General features: G+C 40.9%; 1 protein-coding gene across 2 annotated transcripts in view; it reads right to left on the bottom strand.

Moving 5' to 3' along the window:
• Nucleotides 1–26,549, bottom strand: part of DCLK1 (doublecortin like kinase 1) — a 349,290-nt gene that overhangs the window by 100,963 nt on the left and 221,778 nt on the right. The window lies entirely within an intron of this gene.

Below are 26,549 nucleotides of genomic sequence, written 5' to 3'. Positions count from 1 at the left end.
AAATTTGGTTAAGAGAGAAATTAAAACATTTCCCATCTTCACCCTGGACACCAACTCAAGAAATAGGCCTCCTGTACTGGATAAATGTAGAGAGACAGCCACGATGCAGATGTACAGGGAAGGGTCTGAAGAAGGAATAAATTCTTTGACCATGTTCTCAGTGGCATGAGAACTTCCACTTAGGCAGATCCTCCCCCCACTCAGAAACAGTTGGTAGGTAGGCCGCAGTGTTGTGGAAGGTGCTAAGAAGAGACATGATGACAGACTTCTACTCCAGGCACCGACACTTCACCTGAGCTTGCAGAGGGATCCACTTGTGCCTTTTGGAGAATCTTGAAGAGCAAAGGAAAAGCCTCTTAGTACCCAAATAGTGAAGTGCTGCATGCTGGCTAGGGAGTAGTCCTTAAACAAGGTATGTCTCTACTCCTCTACCCTCTTTTTAAAACCAGCCAGAATCAAAGCACTGTCAGGCAGAGGCCTCTCAACTGATATCTGTTCTAAGTTCAGTTGTTCAGAACTGTTCAGGAGATGGGAAAGTTCATCTGGAAGAATCCATCATGAGCAATAGATGTGTTGTGCTTTCCTCCCCATCCTGATTACAAGGACAAGCTCCCTCTCAACTTGGCAAAGGTGCAAAGCCTCCAAATGGAATAGCATTCCTCTCTTTGGTTATATGCAAAAGAGAGTCAGGAAGCACATTTGGTTCTAGAGACGTTTTATAAAAATGGCACAAGCTCAATGGCCAAGAGAGAACTTGTGACTCTGTCTGTAACTCTCCAGTAAGTTGCTCTTGCATGTTCATAAGCTCTGAGTTGGAAGGAGCCTTCTGAGAATACCAAGGTTATCAGTGATTACCAATCAACCCTCTCCTCAATTCATGAATATCCTCTCCTGTCTCTAGAAATGGTTGTCCAGCTTTCTCTGGACACTTTGTGGGCCTGGAGGATTCACCACCTCTGTCTCGTGGTTTTTGAAGCTTTCACTATCGTGCTTAGTCTCCAGCTGGTCATCAAAGATGAACTCAACAGAGCATCGCTGGCAATGTCAGACCACTAAATTTTACTTCCTGTGGAAACATGATGATTTTCGCACTTCAAAGCACCATCAGAGGATACCCAAACGTAGGCTCCTTGCAGGAAGGGTCAGTCTGCCTCTGTCCACCAAGGACTGCGTCCCATGCTTTCATTTCTCTGCCACCTGGGTTCTTAGTCCATCCTGACACTACGGTGAAACTCCCATCCCTACAGGCTGTGAGGTTTGGAGCCAGTATTGCTGCCATATGCAGCATGTCTGGAATAAAAGCAGTCAAGATTCAAACACTCTAAAACATAGTTTTTAAAAAATAAAGTATGTAGCAGACTGAGCTGGAAGTCGCTTAGCTGGAGAGTAAAGTCCCAGAAATGGAGATTTTTAAAGTACCTTCTAAAAATACAGCTACGCGTGTCTAAACCCAGCACCTAGACTGGCCCACCACAACTTTTTCAGAACGCTCCAGATGGCGCACACGTGTTCCCACAGCCTGGGCTGCTCACTGTGAGACGAACACGCAGCAGCTCTGGAAGCACGCGCTGGCTGAGACTCCATTATGTAACCTCTGCAGAAGGCTTGTGGTGCTGGAATTTTCTGTATTACCATCACAAGAGTCGCCACTCAGAATGATTCTCTTCTCCAAATACTTTCTTTTTTCCTAACAGTCAAGCAAAAGTTAATTTTCCCTATGTAACAGCTGAGTTATATGGGGGTACGGGATGGAGGGGGGGCAGTTTTGCTCTAGGTGATTGGCCTGGTTAACAGGGTTCCTCATATCTTACTTCTCTTGCCCATGCTCTCGTCCACATGGTCTCAGCCAGCTTGTCATGTGGTCTCTGAGTTTCAGCCCTGGGGGAAATGAGAAAAGGGGGAAGGCCTCCCGATGCTAGGCAAGAAAAGTTCTTCTGTGCCTTCACCAGGTCTTCATTTCCTGAAACTGATGTTTTTTTCTTTCCTTCATCCTTCATGTCAGTTGAACTCTTCAGTGCTCCTTGGTCTCTATATGCTAGATGAGAGAAGCATCTCTTTAGCTGTGATGACCAAAAATGCCTCCACACACAGCCAGATTTCCCCTGGGGCCATACTGTGCCTGGCTGAGAACCATTGCTAGATACCTTCATTAAGCAATGTTTCCCCTGGTCTTTAATCAATTCTTAAATTCTTCCTTGAGGGTGTTAAGGCAGCCATCACTAACCACTGCCTGAAACAATGCATGCTGCACATTCTTTCTATAGCGTTGGCCAACAGGAATTGATAGTTTCAGGCTTTTATGCATCCACTACAGTGTAGACGATGCAACTGGCAACACTGAAGGTCTTCCAATGGTCTGCTAAAACTGGATCGGCATCCATTGCTCTACCCATCTCTGAGAACATGGAGACAAGGGGTCTTGAACCAGAAACCAGTGGGGGTTTCTGACTTGAGAGCTTAGAGGATGGGGGAGCTCATGGTGGCACAGTGTAGAGAAAGGAGACTTCGAGTTTGTGCTGTAAAACTCTGAGTGTTTTGAGAAGGGCCAGGAACATTGTCCATAATCAGCTGCTCCCAAAGTCAAGTCATTTCCCCTCCAGGTACCATCTGATCTTGCAATTAAACTTTTGGAACCAATTCCCAAGTGCTACCCAAGCCATTCTAGTTGAGCGCAGGTACCCAGGGAGATGTTCTTGCCTACTGAGACTGGGAATATGCAGCCCTATTCAGTAAGCCAGGAAGAACTGTTTCAAAATAACACAGTCATATACTCTTTCACTGATATGGAGTCAGGATCTTGTCTTTCTGGAAGTCTAAAATGTAAGTGTTAACTGGTAAGCTTGTTTTCCCCATAAAAGCCCAACCTCATCAGCATTAAAATTTGTCCTTGAGGGCAGCCTTATTTTTTTTCCTTCTGTGACAGACCTCAGCTGTTTGCTCAAGATCTGCTGCCTCTTCATTGGCCAACACAATGTGGCCAACAGTCTTCATCCGTTTTGAAAGTAAAGGAGTCATTGAAATTGAGAAGCTCCCCTTGGCTGGCTCTGAGCTTCTCATCAGAGCTGTTAGTGGGGGGTTTGAACAAATCACAGATGCTGTGGGCCTTTCTTCTAATGTGCCCCTGTTGATAGATGCATGCATGTCGACCAGTACAAGAGTGATACCTTCTCCGTCTTCACTGAGGTCTGACAACACTGAGTGACTGAATATACAAAGAGAGAATGGCTGGACCATGCAGAAAAATAGGACTCTGACCCATTACCTGCAGCAAGCAAGGACACCGGTTTATCTATGCTAACCGGCCAGGAAGTCAGCCTGCTGTGAGTTACTCTAGTCAGAAGCCAGACTGTTTTCTCTAATAATGACCCAGGAAGATAAGCAGTAACTCCTGTTAGAATTGGCCCCACATGGCTAAGACTTGGTTAATAACTGACAGCGTCCCCTAATTTTTGTCCCTCTTTCCAACTTAGAACCGGAGAAAACTAAATATGCACCGTAGCCGATTGCATAGCGAGGCCACCCACAGCTTCCCCACACCAACAATCAGCCCACTCCTGAAGCCTTCCCTTCTCACCATTTATAAAGCTTTCCCCTCCTCTGCCTTCTTGACGTCTCTGCCAAAATGCAAATGATGGTGGCTGACTCCTTTGCTCTAGCAAGTTCACAATAGATAGCCTTAGCATGTTCTTGTTTGGCTGGTCTTGGTCTCTGCAACACATACGGCTCTCCCTCTTAACATGAAACCAAGTAGCTTGCTTGAGTCAAGCGTCATGTCGTATGAAACAGGCTTACCTCTGTCCATTAGAGTCATGAGAACATCCGCCAGGGAAAGAGGGCTGCCTGAGGAAACAGCAGATGAACGAACGTCTCCAGTCTCACACTCTGGGCCTACACTGATGGGGTGGGTTCCCGGGCGTGACGATGCACATCATCTGCATTTCTATTTCTATTTCTCTTTTTTGCTAAGTGCATGTGTTAATTTCCTGAGGCTGCTATAGCAAATTACCACAAACTGGGTGGCTTAAAGTGACCAAAATGTATTCACTCATGGTGCTAGAGACCAGAAGTCCAAAATCAAGGTGCTGCAGGGCCACAGTCCCTCCTAAGGCTCTAGGGAAAAATTCACTTCATGCTTCTTCTAGCTTCCGGTGGCCCCAGGCATTCATTGACCTATGGCCACATCACTGGTACACCTGTGCTTCTATCTGCACATGGTCATTTGCTCTGCGTGTGTGTTTTATCTGCTTTTGTCTGGCTCATATGAGGACATTTGTATTCAGGCCCACCTGGATAATCCAAGGTAATCTCCTCATGTCCAGAATCCTTAACGTAATTATATCTGCAAAGACTCTTTTTTCCAAATAAGGTAGTATTTACCAGTTGGTATGGGTGGCTATTATTCAGCATGTGTGACCCAACTTTGGGACAAAGCTTTCTTGAGAACTTTTGTCAGGAAATCTGTTATTATTCCCCTGCCCAAAACCTTTTCATGACTCCTTGCTGCTTTCTGAGAACACCCTTAGCATAGTTTATAAGGTCTCTGTCTACCTCAGCCTCTGTCTCCTCTTTCCGTTGGACACAATATTTCAGCTTCTTACATGCGGGAAATATCTTCCTATCTCAGGGCATCAGAGCTTTAATTTCCCTGCACAAGAAACAAGTCTGCCCTATTCCTACCTCACCTGGCCAATTTCTGCTCATACTGCCCTGCTCAGTTTATACATAAATATATATTTACATATAAATGAATATATATATTTATTTTGAAAATATTCACCAAATCCCTGCTGTTGAGGTGGCAGGATACAGTAGCGATTTGGGAGGCAGAGTACCTCCTCTTGTGGAATTTATCATCTAGTAGAGGAAACAGGCCTTCAACAACAACAACAAAGGACAAGCACTGTTTTATAAGGGCTTTGCCAAGAATTGAAAGGATGATGTGACAGTGAGTGGCTGAGTGAGTGGTTTCTCTATATTGGTGGACAGGGAAGGTGTCCTGGGAGTTGAGAACACCAAAGGTGAGCTCTGAACACAAGACAGAGCCATCCATGTGGAGATTAGAGAGAAAAAAGCAAAGCAGGGAACAGATCAAATCAGGACTGGGAAGAATGGCGGGATTTGGATTGTACATTACTCAAGATGGGGAGTTATAGAAGGGTTTTAGGCAAAGGCACAGGTGTGATCTAATGTGTGTCTAAAAGGTCACCTTGGCTGCTGTGTAGAGGAAGGATTTCAGAGGGACTAAACTAGGTGAGAAAGGACAGTGGCTTTGACAAGGTGGGGTAACAGAAATGGACAGAAGAGAATGGCTTGCAGTCCGATGTGAGGACTGAGCCAACAAAGCTCAAAGACAGACTGCATAGGGTTCAGACGGGCAGGAAAATCTCTGCCTACACAATCTCTGACAGGTGTACTGCTGAGTCCTACTGAGGGGTCTGCAAATGTAGTGTCATCATGTGCCAAAGGGCAGGAGAGACTGAGACTTTACCAAGGCTATGGTCTTCCTGAAGGATAGAGGACAGACTTTCTAGCTCTTTACAAATACTTGTCCTTCCTTTAACCTACTCAACTGGAATCACCAGAAGTGGGACCTGGGGTATTAAAAAAAAAATCCCTTGGCGATCCTGATGGTGTGGGTCCATAGACCAGAAAACTTTTGCCATTCTCTGGTTTACAGATAAGAAAATTACTGAAGGAAATCCAGAGGCTCATAGTTTGAAGTAATTGTGCAATGTGGCATTTGGAAAGCAGGATTAAACTAACAGAATGAGGAGATGAATTAGCAAGACAACTCAGTCTTGAAAAAGCAACAAATATCTGTCCTGCTTTAGATGTGGTCCCAATTCTAATGTTCAAATACAATAAACTATCATCCCGAGACCAAGGTGAAAGCAGACTTTGGAAGAAGAATAAAAGTTCACATTTCTTAGCAACTCATGACCACCTGGTTTTCATTAGCTGCAGAATAGAAAGGATCTGAAAGATAGATAATAAAGTGATAAATTACTCAAGAACTGAAAGCTAGAAAATGGGTATGAATTCCTCCTAGAAAAAAGGAAAAAAAAGAAGCCAAGAAAAAAAAAGATCATAGAAGGATAAACTGAAATTAATTTTGATAGCTCTCTCCTGGGTGAGGCTTTTTTATGCCTGACTTTACCTCGGCCATGCAGAAATAAGGATAAATGTATATTTTTCAGTAGTCTAGCACAGAGCTGAGTGGCTCAAGGTCAGGAGGTCTGGAACGGGGCTCACTGGGAAAGGTGAAGGTATGGAGACTGTGGGCAACACAAAGTGATGACAGTTGAGAAAGTCAGGTGTGTCATTCACAAAGGATAAGATTTTACTTTGAATTGTCCTGTGTCCGCTTAATGGGATTAGGATAGCACAGTTTAGATGACAATGGGGTCCACTCTTCTTTCATTAAAACAAAGTCACGGGCTCTGTGCTGTCCAATAGTTTGGGCCATCTTACTTAGGAAAGTTCTCTAATGCCTTGTGCTGATGTGGTCCATGGGCCAGCAGTCTCAGCATCATCTGGGAGCTTGTGGAATCTCCAGTTCCACCCCAGCCCTACTGAATCAGAATATGCATTTGACCAATGTTTCTGGTGATTCGTATTCACATTAAAGCTTGAGAAGAACGGCTCTGGAGCTGTGGAAGGGCACCCTTCAAACAGTGGCTCTGACCTGAGTAAGGAAGCATGTGAAAAAACAACAGGTTCCCGGGCCCAGTCTCCAGAGATTCCAATCCCATTGGCCAGGCATCTATATCTTGAGCAAGTGCCTTAGCTGATTGTATTCTAACACCGAAGGAATAATTTAAGATGCAGAGCCATAGATGGTAATAAATAGGAGTTAATAACCACAGAAAGGATGAAATAACAGACATAGCCTAATGCCTTACTGAGAGAGTAATATTTTACGGTAGTGCTTCTTGACTTCCCTAATGATAAGAATAACTTGAAAGTTACCAGTAACCATTCAACTTCCCAAATCCCTTCCCCAGATGTTTTGGTGCGATGGGTCTGGGAATTTATATTTTTGATAGGTATCCTGAGTGGTTCTTATACCTAGAGAGGTTTAGAATTGCTTTAATGGAAGGCACATAGCTCAAGAAAAATATCCATCTAGTTAAGAATGGCACGTGCAAGGTGGGCCTGTCCTATCTAGCTTATCACCTGATCAGCTAAAGCAGAAGGACTGGTTCTTGGTGGGGGGAGGGACTTACATACAAAGGAAGTTTTCCAGAAAGTCACCTACCCTCATCTAGATGTTATGCAAAGTGGACATCAAGCCTGATTGAGAATAGAGATTGTCCATCAGGAAGGGGTACCTGCATTTGAAGAGAAATCATCAGAGACTCATCCTGAGAAAGAACATCCAAACCTGATTCCACACTGAGTGAATGAGTTTTGGGGGTCATTGCTTTTGTGTATTGAGGTAAAGGCAAGACTTGAGAAGATAACTATCCAACCAAAATCATCTTTGAGCCTGCCCTGTCATTTCAAGGAGGAAAGAATAAAGATCTAATAGGAAAACCAAGGGGAAAAATATCCCCTAACTATAGGAATAGGAATAAACATTCTAACCCTGGTGTAGAAGAAAATAATGAGAAAGTCATGATAAATGACAAGGTAAACTTACATGGCTACAAAGGGATTGATTGGTACTCAAGAAGAGTGATGCAAATCTACTTCTGAGCAAAGTATCATTGGGATAGCAATTAGTTCAGAGGTTTTGCCATCAAAGAATAGGGAAAATCACAAAGGTTGATGAAACTCAGCTACTTAAGGGAAGAAACAGGTAACACAAATGCATGTTTGGTAGAGAACAAAAAAATCAGGAATTGAATTAGTTATATCCTACCTGAATCCTTCAAATTCATGTTTTGTTTTTTTTCTTAATTTTTTATCTTGAGAGAGAGAGCACACAAGAGTGGCGGGGGGAGGCAGAGGGAGAGAGAGAATCTTAAGCAGGCTCCATGCTTAGCACGGAGCCTGATGAGGGGCTCAATCTCACAATCTTGAGATCATGACCTGAGCCAAAAATCAAGAGTTGGACACTCGACTGACTGAGCCACCTAGGTGCCCCTAAATTCATATTTTTTAATATATAATTCTGCTGCTGGTTTGGTGACCCCATGATTGAAATTAAAATAGATCTTTAGAATGCAAAAGCATTTAGTCTGGAGAAATAAAACTTTGCAAACATTTTGTGACTGTTTTTCCATCATAAATAATTATTACGGAGATAGTATAAAGGTGTTCTGTACCTAAAATAATAGTACCACCTAAAAGAAGGAATTAAAATGGTAGCAGAAGTTCTCTAGATGGAGGGAAAGCTGCTGGGTAATAAAGGCTGAACAAGTTCTTAAGAAAGCTTTCATTGCCTTCCAAGGAAAAACATAAAACAATGGCAGCCAATCATGTTTTTCCACAATGGTCTAGCTATTGTTCTATGAGCAGGCTATAGAATTGGTGACTTCTTGGAGTATCACGGAAGTACCTACTCTGAAGAAAAAAAAAGAATCTTAGTAAGAATCCCTCACTGGTGCCACACAAGCAATGCTTCTTTCCTAAAAGTGCTCTGAAGAGTACCACCAGGATGATCCATTGGAAAAGTTAAATTAAGTGCTGCATATAAATTAGTTTTCTGTGAATCAGTTATGCCTATGGGTTTCTAGGGCACTCTTTGAAGACAGCAGCATGAAAGAACCCAGGAAACAGGGATGAAATAAATTCTTTCCTTTTTAAAATAACTCAGTACGTGAACCAGACAACACCCACATTAGGACCATCTTAGCTTTCCTGACTGTTCCACTGCTCCGGGGAAAACAGCAAGTCAAGTTTTCCTTTTAAAGATTAAATAGGAGTAAAAAAAAATTAACCCAGAGACAAAATTTCACAGGTTTACTGTACATCAGAGATAAATTTCTAGATAGTACTTCTTCGGATCAGTAATACATTCTACAATTCTCCAGGGCCACCCCCCACTTCAATCCATGCTAAGCAACTGTGTTTTCACTGGATGGCAACTCCCCGAATGTTACCTTGCCATACAAGCGGAAAGAAGAAATGTTCCTGAGTTGCTTATATTGTTGATGAAACAAGAGTTTGCTTCAAGTAGATAAATCCTGCTATTCCATCGGCAATCTCTTAGGTGACACACTTGTCACACACAGCTAATGATGCAACATCTTAAAGTCTTGAGGGAAAAACCACAGGTTGTCCAAGAGATACACAGGTGACTCATTCGAATGGACAAGGCAACCAGGTAAATACCTGAAAAGGGCTGAACCAATGTGAACTGGGCATTCCTGGTGAATATTCCAGCTATTGCCAGACCTGCACTTTCAGCAGCTGAGATGGGTCTCTGAGTTTCGGATTTGAACAGCTGAAATGGTGCGCAAGTCAGGGCACCTGGGTGGCTCAGCTGGTTGAGTGTCTGAATCTTGACTTTGGCTCGGGTCATGATCTTGCAGTTTGTGGGTTCATGCCCTTCGTTGGGCTCCACACTGGCAGTGCGGAGCCCCCTTAGGATTCTCTCTCTCTCCCTCTGCCTCTCCCGCACTCGCATAGCTCTCTTTCAGAATAAATAAATAAACTTAAAAAAAAAAAGAAATGGTGTGCAAGCAGACAAGGTATTTGCCATCATTTTTGTGACCCATTATGCTGATCACTGGATTTCTGGCTGCATGATCTGACTGCTCACAGATCACAAAGAATGCCATGTGTAGGGAAGAAGAAGGAAGTGGGAATTTGGGAAAGGTAGACACAAATATAATTTTACAACAAAAATTTCAGTTTCTTACTCCATGCAAACCCACAGAATACTATTATCTAGGAACCGATCTGATGAGCATAATGTAATCACTTCTGTCTTACAGCTCGGTTTTCTGTGAAGGATAGAGTTATATCAATACAAAGATAAACCTTTGCAGACAAGTGTGCCCATGTATATATAGGGAAGATTAAGTTATGAATGACAAAGTTTTCCTGGATCAGACAAACTTCTAAACAATTTTTTCTTTCCAAATTATTTCACATTCATGCAATGAGGGGGAGGCATTTTAAGGGTGAGTTACTTTTATTGGTAATTCTCCATCTCTTATTCCGAAAACCTGAGATTTCCTTTCTTCACTTTTGCCAAAACATATAATATATATCATACTGTTTCTCGTGTTTCCTTGTTACTTGACTTTCTTTTTAATAAGAGGCATCCTCCCCATCAACGGCCTAATAATTTGGTTGTATAGTTTAATTTTAAAGTACTCTATTCATGAACCATTTATCTATTTTCCCTTCTATTCCAAATGACAGACATTAAATTACATCTCTGAATAGATGTGATTAATCTTCTATTCCAAACTGCAGAAAAGAAGAAAAAGGTTAGAAACATATAAAGCCTCTTTTCTTTTCTTATTAGGAGAAAGCAGACTATGGGTTGAAAATTTGATTTATTTCCCTTAAATCTATTTGAAGATCACCTTTAAAACAAGGGGTCAAATGTGGCTTGAAATGAATTCCCTGTGCAGTACTTATGTAAGTCCCTGGGTTATAGTATTTCAAGGCTAATAAATATTATAGTCAAGGAAGACAGCCTCTAATATGACAGTATATAGGATTTTGGAGGGATTGTGGTCTTTCAGTGGAAAGGGTCTGGTTAAAAGGAAGACATTATCTGACTTGCAGGAAAAGTGTCTGAAATCAGATGATATTCTATTTGCACCTGGCCTTCAGCCATCAAATAAATGAGTCATTACTGCAATCTTCAAGGTAGTTACCTCTGGTAGAGTAATTCACTAAATGACTTCTGTAGATAACTTCTTTTTGTGGACAGAGTTATCATCTTCAAATATTTACCCAAAAACTGAAATATTGAGTAAGGTAAACTGGTATTTTTATGGTAATTTTGGCCCTTTATTTACAAAATAAAAAAAAGAGTGTCAAGCCATGTTTTTTTTTTTTTAAATATTTTATTTATTTCTAGGAGAGAGAGAGAGAGAGACAGTGTGAGCAGGGGAGTGTCAGAGGGAGAGGGAGTCACAGACCGAAACAGGCTCCAGGCTCTGAGCTCGCAGTCAGCACAGAGCCCGACACGGGGCTCGAACCCACGAACCGCGAGATCATGACCTAAGCGAAAGTCGGACGCTTAACCGACTAAGCCACCCAGGCGCCCCTGTCAAGCCATGTTTAAAGAGATTCAATTTCACAGAGAGGATTTCTTTTCCTTTCTGAAAATATTAGCAGAAATGTATTTAAATAATTGTTAAAAAAAAAAAAACTCTTCTCCTTAGAATACAGAAAAGTAATCTTGTTCTCCTCAAAGTTCCTGGCACATCACGTACCTGACAAAAGTTAAAGCCACCTAAAACATCATTTAGGTTGAGACAGACAATATTGAACATGATGGTCTCCTAGCAACTACAGGATTTTAAGTGATGTCTATTGGCCCCACTTAGCGAGAAAAGCATGTCCATACATGCCAAATATAAACATTTAATGCATATAATTTGTTCTTTGAAAATAATCTATCAAAATGTTTTAAATGGATTTATTATTTTCATAAAGATGACATACTTTTCGTAAAAGTCCAAACAGAAGGCGGGAGCAGGAGAGGCGCAGGGAGAGAGAGAGAGAGAGAGAGAGAGACAGAGACAGAGACAGAGAGAGACAGAGAGAGCACACGCAGGCTAGTGGAGGAGGAGAAGAAAGAGAGGGAGAGAGAGACTCCCAAGCAGGCTCCGCACTGTCAGTGCAGAGCCTGATGTGGGGTTCGAACTCACAAAATGTGAGATTATGACCTGAGCTGAAACCAGGAGGTGGATGCTTAACTGACTGAGCTACCCAAGCACCCCATACATGTTATTTTTTAAGAAAGAATTTGGCTTTTGATTCTTGGAGTCATTGCCCAGTCCTCACCTATAACATTTTTATTTTTACAAATCTCTTCCCACCTTGATTACTGTTTTCTCCCAAACCTTTTTCTTTCTATTTATGAAGGGAAATTAAGAGAAACTGCACAACAGACTATCATAGCCATACAATTAATGTACTATACAATAGTACTATTAATGTACTATAAAATGTTTCATGACATAGAATGTTTATGAGTGAAAAAAGTGGATTATAAAACAAGAGTATAGTGCACATGTATATGCATATAAGTGTTCAAAAGGATATTTCTAAACAGGTTTTAACAGTGGGTTTTTTTTTTTTTTTCCTGCTAGGTCAAAGGGTTGCATTTTTTAATGCATGTTTCTGCATTTTCGATTTTATGTAATATATGAGCACTGGTTTTCAAATGTAAAAATGCTCTAAAATGTAGATTTCTAACAATGAATTCAAACAGTAAAGAAAGGCATAAAGTAAAAAAAATGCCTCTTCCCAACTTCTCTTAGTTCAGCACCCAGAAGATAATCACTGATAATTTCTTGGGAGACTGTCATAAAATATCAGTGCATATATAAGCATGCACAAAGCTGTGTGTGAAAGTATATGTGTGTGTGTACTTTTGTATTAAAATGCAATATAATATATAATATTGGTATTATGGTTTTCTCCCCACTTAACAATACATATTGATCAACTTTCCACATAGGCCCATTTAGGTTGATCTATTTTTAATTAATGACAATATACTATTACATTACATGCATGTATCTTAATTATTTAGCCAAATCTATCCGCACAGAGCCCGATGTGGGCCTTGAACACACAAACCGCAAGATCATTACCTGAGCCAAAGCTGGACGCTTAACCTGAGCCACCCACATGCCCCTCTCAAGATTTCTGTGGTTACAAGCAACCTACTATAAACTTTATACATATACTTTGTATCAAAGACAGATGAGCCTTTAAAATTTTTATAATTTAGTGCTGCCTGGCACTATCCCCATTCTCATAAACTTTGTATGAGAGTGAGTTTCTTCCTGCTTTCAGGGAAAAAAAAAAAACTCAACAGGAAAAAAAAATCACACATTGTTTACTCGTTGAGTAAAAATGGGATTTCACTATTGTGTTAAGTTACATTTTGTTACTACTTTTTGAATTGAAAAACTTGAGAACATTTTCCCCATGGAAGGTGGGCTTTCTCTCATATGAACTGACTGTTCATATCCATCCTTTTTTCCATTGTTTGCCCTTTTCTTTATTGATCAGCACATATTCTTTGTATGTTACAAAATGTAGTCCTTTATAAAACACATGCTCTACAAATAGTGTTTTTTGTCTCCTAACTTGAAATTTGCATAATGTTTTGCCATACAGAATTAATTGTTTTGCATTCTGATTAGCCAAACTCGTCTTGTAAATGTTCTGGGAATTAATTATTATAAAGGGAACTATTCAATATGATATTTAAACAAAAGGTCACAAAGTGTGTTCAAGGAATGTTCTCATTAAATGCATGACCTTCTAGGTTCTGGAAATGACCAATAATGACTAAGGTAGACTGTAGATTTCTGTCTCAAAAAATTAGTATAAAAATGTTGAATTTTCTAATTAAAAAAACATAACTGGATTATCTACATAACTTTCAAGTTACCATTTCTTTATAAGAGAACAAGTCATAGTTGTTTTATTCCCAATTATAACATTACCTTCATAAAACAAAATTATTATAAATCCAGGTTTATAAATATAGGATTTTTCCCTTCTGCTTGAATAAAAATGAACTGTGGGACTGCTAATGGGTATAGGTTTTTTTCTGGGATGATGAAAACTTCTAAACTTGATTGTGGTGATGCTTGCACAATGCTATGAATATACTAAAACCTGGTGGATTGTATACTTTAAGGAGGTAAGTTGTGCGGTGTGTGAATCATATCTCAGTAAAGCTGCTATAAAGCCATAAATTGTGGTGTGTTTTGGGTTCAGCTGTGTGCAAAATAAATTACTGTGGTTTGTCACCACATTGCCCATATCATCATTAGGAAGGAGGTTTTCAGTGGGCTCGTCTTTGGAGACTTCCTTCTGTGTTTATTCTCATCTGTCCTTTCTCCCTTTCCAGAATCTCTTGATTGGGGTAAGGGAAATGGCAGATGGAGGGGGACTTTCCAAACTTCTCTTCCACGCTTCTGTTATTCTTCTGATCCCTGGGATTATTTCATTTCAGGGTAGATGCTAACATACCACGCTACGCTGTGGATTTTAGCAGAAGGTAAATAGCCTTGGATGATTCAAGGAGACTTACCTAGTACCAGCTGTGACATGTCATAAGTGACTTTTATGCTCAGATTGTGCCCTCATCTTACTGAAGGGAATGTGACATAACAGGTTATACAATTGCTATTTCTTGAAGAGTCTCTCACTTTAAATACCTGCACTGATTATTCAGTGGTAGACTTTCTTGCTTTTTATATATTTTTCTTTAGGATCTTTCATGAAAATGCAATACAAAGAATAAAAACTGGAAGCATCATCACATTATTTCCAATAGCTTTCGATGACTCTTACTTTAATCATTATATTCTTAACTCCAAGAGTATGAGTCAAATCAAGGTAAATTGCCTTTCTCTCTTTGCACAAATCTGAAATGAGTCAGCAATGAGCAAAAACCTCTAAAACTAATTTAATCCAGTGGAATCATCCTTAATACACATAATTGGGCAACACTTGGCAAGTTTTTTCATCCCATTTACTAACACAGTTGAGAGACCTTACACTTGGGAAATGATAGCGGGATGTCAGTTAGTATCCAACAGGAAGTGATCAAACAATTAATTTTTATCAAGTATTCTGGAGGTTCCCGCAAAGGGTCCAAGATACAGTTTGTGACCTCATGGAGTTCATTGTCCGTGAAGAGCTTTAGTTGACTCTGGCCATCTACAGGAGCTTTCGTATAATAAAGGGACAGTCAACTATGTCAATAACATGGGCGGTTTCTGCTTGGACCACATCACATTTCCCTATTCTACACATGAGACACTGGCCGGTAGCCCTTCCTGCTAAATTTCTCAGGATCTTTACCTGTTCATTTGGAGATTCTGGCATAAGGTAAGTAGCCTCGGATGATTCACAGACATTTTTCTTGTCTTGAAAGATAAATAGGAAGCCTCTGATATCACAGAGGGAGAAAGAGGCATGCTTCAAATATGCTAAAACATGACTGCATGAACAGCTATGTATACAACAATACACAAGACCAAACAGATTCCTTTTCAGCAGTGTGAGAGTGAGACTGGGCTGTCAGATGGAAAGCTAGCTGTGCCTGGACACACAGGAGAAGCCCAAAAAGTGTTCGTTTAATAGACGCTGAATGAATGAATGAGACTCAAAACAAGGACATCTACTCTATCTTGGTCATTTATTTCAGGGTCCAAACTACCAGGGGGCCATGGAATCTCCAGCAGAGAAAGGAAAAAGAGGCGAAGGGATCAGGCAGTTTGTCCTTTCTGATGAGATATTCTTGCTGCTCATTCACCACCACCACTCCAAACTTAGTCGCTAATTCATCCACTTGGTGAGTATTTCTCAAGTGTCTGTGTGCCAGACACTGTAGACAGTCGAAGAACAAAACCCTGTCTCTATCCTTAAAGAAGGGTGCATACATGATAAACTCTGACAAAGTCATTAATAATCTCCATTCACTGAGCGCTTCCTAGGTGCCAGGCACTACACTAATTCCTTTATATGCATGATTTCATTCAACGCTATGATGTGATGTTGAACCAGGTATGACTCGATTATATGGATGAAATCAAGGTTTTTGCCTGGCAAAGGAGCCAGAGCTGCACAGCCACACACATCTGCGCCAGAACTTGAACTTGGTGCACTCTGATGTGAAAGCTCCAGGGTGTCCCTCCCAGGGAGGAAGGGCTTTCCTAGCAGAGAGGGGAGGGGCTCCTCCAGCCTGGGAACAAGGGGAGAGGAAAGCTAGTGTGCATGGGGCATGGCCTCTGCCAGACAGTGTGATCTTTGAGCTGGGCCTAGAAATAGGAATAAGAGCTTCCTCAAGAAGGAAAGGTAGAGGCATCAAAATGCACAGGAAAGTGGTGGGATGCTCAAAGCGACTGCACCAGCAAGTGCTCAGGGGAGGCCAGGGAGCTTGAAAATAAGGTTGTGTCGGGGCGCCTCAGTGGCTCAGTCGGTTAAGCGTCTGACTTCACGACCTCACAGCTTGTGGGTTCGAGCCCTGTGTTGGGCTCTGTGCTGACAGCTCAGAGCCTGGAGACTGCTTCGGATTCTGTGTCTCCATCTCTCTCTGCCCCTTCCTTGATCACTCTCTCTCTCTCTCAAAAATATATAAACATTAAAAAAAAATTAAGAAAATGAGATGGTGTAAAACCCTGTGATCCCTCTGCTTCTATTCTTCCGTTCTTCCTTTGTGATTCTTCCCGGCTGCTAAGTCGCCCAGTGACGAGGCAGGCGTGAGGTGCAGAGGACAATGGAGAGAAGACGGTCAAGAGCTCAGATGTCAGCCATGTTTCATCTCCAAGCTCTACCGAACAACAACCTTCATCTTCAAATATGTAGATCCTGCAAGGATGCTTACGGAAAGAGTGGCTCCAAACTGGAGTGGGACTAAAAAGTCAATCACATTCAGGTGTTCTTGAACGCATACTGTTCTTACAGGAAAGAAAATAACTTCAGATGAAAATTCTTTGGGTGGATTTTTTTAAATATGTTTGGCTCACTCAGAATTATCCTTAATGTACCTTCATAAATATAATAGAAGACCAATTGTGGTTAGATGTTTCATGGCTTGTGGGAACAGTTTTAGTTTTATATCGGGCCCCTTTTAGTTACCACATGGGTGTATTTTTTCGAAGCTGCATCTATTTTAAAGTACAGCAGGCCCTCTAAATAATCAAGGTACACACTACCCTCAATCTTCCTTTCTATGGGTAGGCTGTCTTCTTTAAATGATATCAGAGATGGTTATTCACACCTTCACATTTATAGCATGTGGTTAGCTATTTCTATGAATTATTTTATGTCAAGATTTTATAGAGGAACATAAGAAAGCACCCACTTTATGAGAACATATAACAATTTTAGAGTGGTCTTTGTAACTTGGTATCCCTATAGTATACCTAAAAATCAGGGATTGCCGACCCTATATAAAACTGAAGGTTAATCCACTCTTAGCATAATATTTTTCAGTGAAAGTAAAATAAATCAGCTTTTAATGAAAAAAAAAGGACTATTACATCTACTACTACCAACACACATTTAAAAAAATATCTACAAATACCACAAAAGACATTTAATTACAAAGCACTATTAAGATTATAAGTTATTGTCAGTGGTTGTTTGACCTTGTCATGAACGTTATTTTTTTCCCTAGTTCACACTAACCTAAGTCTCTCTTACTAAATAGTATTCGTTTTCTCCTCCATAACTTAGTTAACCACATTCAACTACTTCCAAACATTCTTGTGCATTACTTTGACATCATCATTCAGGAAAACTTCAGAGAGATGTTAAACATATATATGCCCCCAAGGAAAAGAAATACTTGAAGTACCCATTGTGAAATAGGGTAGAAAATTGATGAAATCTGCTTCTAGAGCACACAGGTTTCTGAGAGACTTTGGTTAAACTGTACATAGCAACAACAAAGAAAAGTAAAAGTAAGAGAAACAGTTTTAATATGCTATTAGAACTTAAAAGAAAAACAAGTGAAGATGATCTATTTCCTTTGAAAGTATATAGAAAAAACATTCCTCTTTTGTTAAAAAAAAATATTTTTAGACAGAGGGAGTGGGGGAAAGAGAGGGGCAGAGGGAGAGAGAAAGAATCTTGAGGAGTCTCCACTCTGAGCGCGGGAGGGGCTCAATCCCATAGCCCTTGGATCATGACCTGAGCCAGAATCAAAAGTCAGACATTCAACCGTCTAAGCCACCCAGGCGCCCCGACAGCAATGTTCTTCTTATCAGGGAATCTAGAAAAGCTCCTCAGAAACATTCCCTTACTTGTCTCATGCATTCAGCACTAGCATGCCAAGATGAAGAGGGTATGGTCCTTTGCTTAGGTAAACTTTTCCACTAGAGAGAAAGACAAATCTACACACACGGGGTAGTAAAGGTGCAAGGATAGAAGACAGAGGTGTGTCTAGGACCTTGGAAGTTCAGAAGAGCAGCACATTCCATCTGGGTGTGGGTGGAAGGCTCACAGAAGAGGCCAAACTTGAGGTTAAATGTGAACAACCTATAGAGATAAACTAGGTGAGAGCAGATAATGTACCTCAGGCTATAGAATGCAAAGTCAAGGCCAAGGGAGGTCTAAGGCAGCCCAGAGTGGAGAACCAAAGCCATTTGTTACTGAGTTGTTCAGTAGAACAGTGGAGTGAAGGAAGAGTGTGGAGAGGCAGGCAGAGGCCAGATGATGTAGATCTTCTGGACCCCTTAAAGGAGCACAGACCTTATCCTTAGGGGATGGGGAAAGGGTAGAAAGGAGGCTCCTTGATTTTTTTTTAATGTTTTATTTATTTCTGAGAGAGAGAGAGAGGCAGCATGAGCAGGGGAGGGTCAGAGAGAGAGGGAGACACAGAATCGGAAGCAGGCTCCAGGCTCTGAGCTAGCTGTCAGCACAGAGCCTGATGTGGGGCTAGAACCCATGAACCGTGAGATCATGACCTGAGCCAAAGTCGGATGTCTAGCCGACTGAGCCAACCAGGCATCCCTGCTCCTTGATTTTTTAATGTGCTGTATTTTCTTTAATTTTTAAAAAAAAATTATTTATTTCTAAGAGAGAGAGAAAGAGAGCGTGAGCAGGGGAGGGTCAGAGGGAGAAGAAGTCACAGACTCTGAAACAGGGTCCAGGCTCTGAGCTGGCAGTCAGCACAGAGCCCGACGCGGGGCTCGAACCCACAAACTGCAAGATCATGACCTAAGCGAAAGTCAGACGCTTAACCGACTAAGCCCCCCAGGTGCCCCTAATGTATTTTTTAGAATTTTAAAGAATTCTAAAATTTAAAGAATTTAAAATTTTAAAGAATGAGAGTGACTTGATCAGGTTTGCATTTTAGAGAGAATATCGGAGGTAATATGAAGGAAAGATGTGAAAAGTACAAGGCTGGAGGAAAAGAAATCAGTCAAGGTACTGCCCCCAATGCCATGAGAAATGAGGACTGCCTTGACCCAGGCTCTGTAGAAGGAATGGAGGGCAGGAACCAAGTGTATGCAAAACTAGCTAGATTGGGGGGCACCTGGGCTGCTCAGTGGCTTGAGTCTTCAACTTCGGCTCAGGTCATGATCTCACGGTTTGTGGGTTTGAGCCCCACATTGGGCCGACAGCACAGAGACTGCTTTGGATCGTCTCTCCTTCTCTCCCTACCGCTCCCCCACTCATGTGCATGTGTACAGACTCTCCCTCTCTCTCAAAAATAAACATTTAAAAATTTTTTAAAAAACTAGCTAGATTAGATAGTGGGTGAGAAAAGGTGAATATGACTTCTCAGGAGCTCAATGAATATCAAAGGGATAAATGAACCAATGTGGACAATGAGTACTTTGACAATACTGCTGGGTGAACAGAGTTACGGTAATACACATTCTAGGAGAACTTTTTTTTCTATCAAAGGTTATTAAATCATAAGAAGACAATGAGAAATAGACACATTTTAAAAGTACCACGTCACCTAACTTTTATAATTAGTTAGTTGGGGGATTTTATTGGTGGTGATGGTAGGCAGTGGGCTAAATCTTCCCCTCCCATGTACATAAAACATAAAACTCCCAAATCACTCACTTAAAAATAAAGCGAAACTGAGAACAACAATGAACTTGATTCAGGAAACACTGTAAAAACATACATACCTGATAAAGGAGAGTGTAAGTGATAAAATTGTATTTGACATTTAAGTACTTAGATGACTGGCTTAAACATTTTCATTTTTCCTAAGTTTTGTTTATAATAATTATATTTTATTCAGAATTGAGGGGCCATCTCCATGAGCAGAGGTCTTCAAATATAGATGAAAACACTATATTACCTGCATGTAACATATATGAGCCAAGTAGCACAAGGCACCAAAGTGAGGCAGATAGAGCCGCTTAGGTTAATCTTGTTCTATTAATTTGGTTTTCTTTCATTATTGCTTCTATAGGCTTGAACTAATGCTTAATGTCTGTGAAAGCCTAAATAAGTTCCAGTTACAGGTACAGGATTATTTCCTGGAACTACAAAATGCCTCTAAATGTCTTATCCCAGGAAAGTAGGCCTCAATTGACAGCGTCTTCAATTGTCATCTAAATAGTGGTCCCTGCCTAGTTTTCCAAGAAAAGTTTTGCAAAAGAAATGAAACATATTTCTCATTACCCCCAAGTCCTTGAGAAGATATTTAATTAAGTCTTGTGAATATATGTGTCAACAGAAATGTGTGGGTTAAGCGGACGACCCTTGATTTTGGCTCAGGTCATGATCTCATGGTTGAGGTTATGATCCTGCAGTTTGTAAGATGGAGCCCCGAATTGGGCTCTGTGCTGAGCCTGGATCCTGCTTGGTATTCTCTTTCTCTCTCCCTCTCTCTCTGATCCTTAAACATTTATTTAGTTTTGAGAGAGAGAGAGAGAGAGAGAGAGAGGGAGAGAGAGAGAGAGAACTGGGGGGAAAGTAGGGGAGGGGCAGAGAGAGAGGGAGAGAGAATACAAAGTAGGCTCCAGGCTCTTAGCTGTCAGTGCAGAGCCCAATGTGGGGCTCGAACTCACACACCATGAGATCATGACCTGAGCTGAAGTTGTACGCCTAGCTGACAGAACCACCCAGGTGCACCAAAAATAAATAAACATTAAAATAAATAAATAAGAAAGAAATGTCTGAAAAACTTGCTCTTACTAATGAGAGGACACATTAGCTGTAAACATTTCCTATACTATAAAGATTTCGTTCACAAATAATGAGAATCAAAATTGGCTATCGTCTCACCATTTTAGCATATTTTCAGCAACAGTAAAGGAGAAAAATTAGTATAGTCTGGTTGGTTTAAAAGGAATTATGAAGCATAATTTTAATTTTTTTAAATTTTTTAATGTTTTATTTATTTCTAGGAGAGAGAGAGAGAGAGACAGTGTGAGCAGGGGAGGGTCAGAGAGAGAGGGAGTCACAGACCGAAGCAGGCTCCAGGCTCTGAGCTGGCAGTCAGCACAGAGCCCGACGCGGGGCTCGAACCCACGAACTGCGAGATCATGACCTAAGCGAAAGTCGGACGCTCAACCGACTAAGCCACCCAGGCGCCCCTGAAGCATAATTTTAAGACTTCATGTCCATTCATGTCCAGGTGACAGAGGGAAACTGAAGGGATTCTATGATTTTTTTTTTTTTTTGCCACCTCTACTCTTGCTGGGACCTGTACCCCCATCTTCCCTGTGCCTTACAGTAGGTATGGGGTATTCGGTATGCCATGCCATGCCATATAGTACATGTATACAGTTATGCCAGATAGTAGGTATGTGGATAATGTATGTCCTCCTTGTAAGCGGCAAGGATTTAAAGATTTTTTTGGAATCTTCTAGCACAATAGAGAACACCTAAGGCATAACTGGGTGGGGTCTTCATGTATGTTTTCCAGACCAGAGACCCCCCAAGACTCCAGGGGGTCCAGGGCATAAGTGACTTATGGAGGATGCCCGAGCACCCTCCTCCTTCTGACCAGTTCCTAGATGCCTCAGATGACACACACACCAGACCACCATCCTCAATAAGAACCCCAGACTCCAAGCAAAAACAAGACGTCATCTCCTTTCCTTTCCAAGTCTCCCAGGTGTTCTGTCTATACCCACACTCTCTCTGTATCTTCAATAAACTCTGCTTCTTCGAAGCTCGCTTTTGATTTCCATCCTGCACAAAGCCAAGGACTCCTTTGGGGCTGGTCCTGTGGGGCCCCCCTGGGTCCCCGGGCCCAGCCAGCCTGCATCACAAGAATGAGCGGAGAAAGCAGGCACAAGGCGGTTGTTGGTTGGCATGTACGACCCATGGTGCCATTTTGTTGGTTCACCACAGTCTAGTTACAGCTTTGCATTCTTGTGCTTTAGAACACAACGTGTTACTTCCTTAAGTTACAGGCAGAAAAAGACACCCTGCTGAGGGGGAGACACACATCTGCAATGACTGGCACTGAGGTATACCTTGGGCTCCAGTCATGCCCCCTCTTACATGTATATTCCCTCTTTTTTTCTTAAACAAAAATGATGAATTCATCCATATTATAAAAAATTATGATAAAAAGAGGCGTGACTAGTGCCCTCTCCCAAACATTTCCCTATTCTGAAAATTCTCAAGACCCAGGATAATAATATAAGGGAGGGAGTAGCTTGAGTAAGCTAGTCTTTCATGTGAGTATATGTGAATGAGACAAAGAAGTGTGGGGTGTACGTGTGTGTGTGTATGTAAGTGTATATGTGAAAGACAGAGACTGAGAAAGAGAGGAGGCAATTCAAGTGTACAGACAATACACACAGTCCATATGAGGGAAAATGCTAACACGGACACTGATTATAGACACTGGAGAAATAACTAAGCAAGCAGGGGGGAAAAACTTACAAAAATGTACTAGGCCACGTAGAAGGAATACTAATTACAGTAATTTCTCCGAACTGCTTACCACATGCCTAATTACCAGGCAGCACAGTGATGAATATGTAAATCATTAACTATACATTGGATTAACTAGCACACGTTTTAACTACAACATTGAACTCTGCTAATATATAGTCAGTCTTCATAATTTATCACTCCTCTAGTATGCTCATTGGCCCATAACTTAAAATCTTGGAAGCTTATAAGAAATGACAAGGTGAGAAAGGAATCAAATGAATATTTTAACTAATAATAATTTTAGAAAAATGGCATATATAAACAAAGACAATAAGGAGGAGGCTTTTGGCAAAAGATAGGCTGGCTGCTCTATGTGATGGGCTGTTTATATATGAAATATACCCTAGATATATGGAGAGGGAGAAAAAGGGACAAAACTGGAGTAAATATCTAGCAAATTTTAAAATCAAATTCCGAAAGAACATTTAACAGGTATTTTAAAAATATATAAATGAAGAAACCATCAAAAATGCCCTCTGCTTTCTCTAAAATCATAGCTGTTCTATAATAAATAAGACTAAATACACTGACTGACTATTTTTTCTTTATTAATTAGAATACAACATTGTGGGAAAATCTGTCACAAGACTTGGAAGAAGGAATCACTGGATACCAGCAATGGAAATACCTAGACAATTTGAGTAATCCAATACATGACTAAGGAAATACGGTAATAGGGAAAGCATAAGCTGAATCCTTTAGCTTTAAGAGTCTTAAATCCAATTAACTAAACATCTTATAGAAATGATTCCCCAAGTTTTCTGAAGGAGCACCACACTAGCCTACCGTAATTTATAATAGGGTTTCTTGACTTTGGCACAACTGATAGTTTGGGCCAGATAATTCTCCGTTGTGGGGGCTGCTGTGTGCATTGTGGGACTGCTAAGCAGCATCCTAGCCTCTACGCAGCAAATGCCACTAGCATTCCCTCCCACCTCTAGTAGTGACAAGCAAAAATGTCTCCGTATTATTGCCAGATGTCCCCTGGGAGGCAAAACAGTTCCCTGTTGAAAGCTACTGCTTTATAGAATGTGGAAAGATGTACACAAATAAATGCTGTTACAGTAGTCATAATTTAAAAGCACTAGTCAAATTCACTATTTTAAACAAGCATGGGGAACTTTTTCTTTGATGAAAATTATCAAGCCACGGAAAAAATTAAACTCAGCAAAAAGAGAAACCTAACAAAGTGTGTTTTATTTTTTTTAAGGTAGGTGTGGAGAGAGTGAGAAAGAAACAAGAAATAAGGAAATGTTCTCTCGCTTGTAAGATTAAGAACAGAGGACATAAAATGAATTCAGTAAACATAGTGGATTATAAAAATATACTTGAATTCCATGCTTTAAATAGGGAGATGAAAACTGAAAGATAAAACAGAGGAGACATAAGTAGGAGAAGATAAAACAGACAAGATGGCGGAGGTGGGATGGCAGTGGAGGTGGAAACGGGGCAGAAGTTTAGAAGAAAGAGAGACTGGCGGATTGGCAGTTAAAAGCGGTGATTCTCTCGGCTCCCCACTCTACTTTCTCTCAGGCTTCTCCTTTGAGACCCTGAGCCCCCCCTCAAACCAGGCTGCCAACATCCTTCTCCTCAGGCTTCACCAGCTGCTCAGTGTGTCCGTGAAGGAGGATGTGTGGATAAGAGACTAGAAGACAAGGGAGAATCACTGTCAGGAAAGGAACAATGACTGCCACAGAAGGCTTGGGACCTGGAGGGCAGCATGATCAATACCTCGCTTTATCATACAGAACAATTTTTCTTCGAGGAAGCGTTTGTGTGGAGAATAATGAGGAAGCTAACTGTTCAAGGGAAAGGTGATGAGAGCCTAAGTTAGGGTGCTGACAGAAGACACCGAACACAATAGAAACATTTACATTTTGTATAATACTTTAAGGGAGGGTAATAGTCATTATTTGTTCCTTATAATCATCAACAACAAATTTAGGTTTGCTTTATGCACAGGGAATATTTAATAAGCACTAGTTCAGTTAAATTCAATTCTATTCATTTTAGGTTAATCTATGGTCTCTATTTAACATTAAGAAACTAAAGCCCAGTGAAGATAAATGACTTGCCCATGATCAAATGATTGGTAAGTTTTGGAGCCATGGATGAAACCCAGATCTCCTTAGCTCCAAAATCCAAGGCTTCACTTATTTTATTAGTTACAACAAACTTGTGGCATATGTGCTGATCCTATTTTCTTTTCAAAATTTTTCGTGTTTGTTTATTTATTTATATTTGAGAGAGAGAGAGAGAGAGAGAGAGAGAGCATGCACACATGTGTGCATGAGCAGGAGAGGGGCAGAGAGAAGAAGGAAAGAGAGAATCCCAGGCAGGTTCCACACTGTCAGTGCAGAGCCCTACATGGGGCTGGATCTCACAAACCATGACCAGATCATGATCATGACCTGAGCCGAAATCAAGAATCAGATGCTTAACCGACTGAGCCACTCAAGTGCCCCCAAACAAACTGATTTTCTACCAAGGGGTTGCATACGGCCTTGGAATCCTTCTGAAGGGAGGGCTCCAGAGAGCGACCCTGAACCAACTTTTCTGTATCCTGCATTGCAGCACACCACCTCTCCAACAGCAAGCAGGAGGGTATGGTAGAGATGCTTTGCTGGCTGGACTATTATCACCTCGGAGCTGTGGGCATAGATTTAGAAGCAAAAAAAGTATGTACACCGGGAATGACTGGAGTTAAGCCTGGTGACAAAGGGGAACGTGGCACTATTACCAGAAGTAATGGAGCTGGTGTCCTAAAATTACATGTGGCTTTAGGTGTGTCCGATCCATAATGAGGGAAAAGTTGTCACAGTCACAGCTGAAGGAGACTGTGAGGAAGGAAAAAAAGCCTGGGCCTCAGAGTGATCTCAGTCCCACAAACAATGGAAATGGTGGATCCTAAAGGTGCATGTCTAATATTTTTAGGGGAGATGAAACACGGACTTTCCAAAGTCTTGATTTAAAAGGCACTGTTGTGATTCATTTTGTAAGGCAAGAAAATTCTCCTCTAATTGAAATAATCACCAGTTGATAAAAACTGGAATTCCTCTGTGCCAGGTTCCATTTAAATGGGAGGCATGGAGCAGTGGAAAGAAAATTTCTCTTCGGCAACTTACAATTCTCAATGAGAATTATAAACAATTTCTGTAAAACTTTGCAAACTAACTTAAGTATCAAACCTTAAACGCTTAATCACAACCAAGGGTTCCACTTACAGGGAGTTTTGGTAAATTGTTTCTATCAGCTGTCCTTCAGCATAAGATTAAAAATACAAAGCCTTCTATCAGCCCCGTGATGTCACTTGACTTCATTATGGCAGGCACACTTGGTAAATTAAAGAGAATGCCATGGAAAATGCTGGGTTATAACTCGGAGGCAGGAATACCGAGGCAGTTGTGGGAACCTCCATGCAACTTCTTGGACAATTTTCTAACCTTGAAACAGACATGTTTTCTATTATTTAGCATTTGTTTCATCTTGGTCTCTCTTTTTTTTTAATCTTTAGCTCAATTCTCCCCATTTCATTGCCATCCCCTTTATGAACGCTTTGGTCAAGTTACAAAATTAAGTTACAATGATTCTAGGTGGCACCATATGGCTGATGTCAGACTAAGAGTTTTTAATATTTTCTAAGAAACAAGATATTGTAGTTAGTGCTCTCAGAATCACTTTCAATCTAAAAAATGTTGAAGGCACCACTCACACACAAATGTTTTAGAGTGGAGACTGCCCACCCCCTCCAAAGGCAAGCTTTGATACATGGCCTAGAAAAATACCAACAATTCAAACATGGTCTTCGAACAAACTACTAAACCACAGATAATATAATTTTTGTTCAAAAGCATAAAATCACTAGTGAACCATTTGCCAAAAATAAAAACAACAAAACGCCCCTTAAGTTTATTGATGAACCTATCAATATCAATTCTTCTCTGTTATACACACACACACACACACACACACACACATACATAATTTTGATCTTAAGAATTCTTATGGTTAGT

Source organism: Hyaena hyaena, unplaced genomic scaffold (genome assembly GCF_003009895.1).
Source record: "Hyaena hyaena isolate Hyena2069 unplaced genomic scaffold, ASM300989v1 scaffold_398, whole genome shotgun sequence".
Lineage (NCBI taxonomy): Eukaryota > Metazoa > Chordata > Mammalia > Carnivora > Hyaenidae > Hyaena > Hyaena hyaena.
Note: the sequence above shows the minus strand (reverse complement) of the source record. Positions and strands in the feature narration are given on the sequence as shown.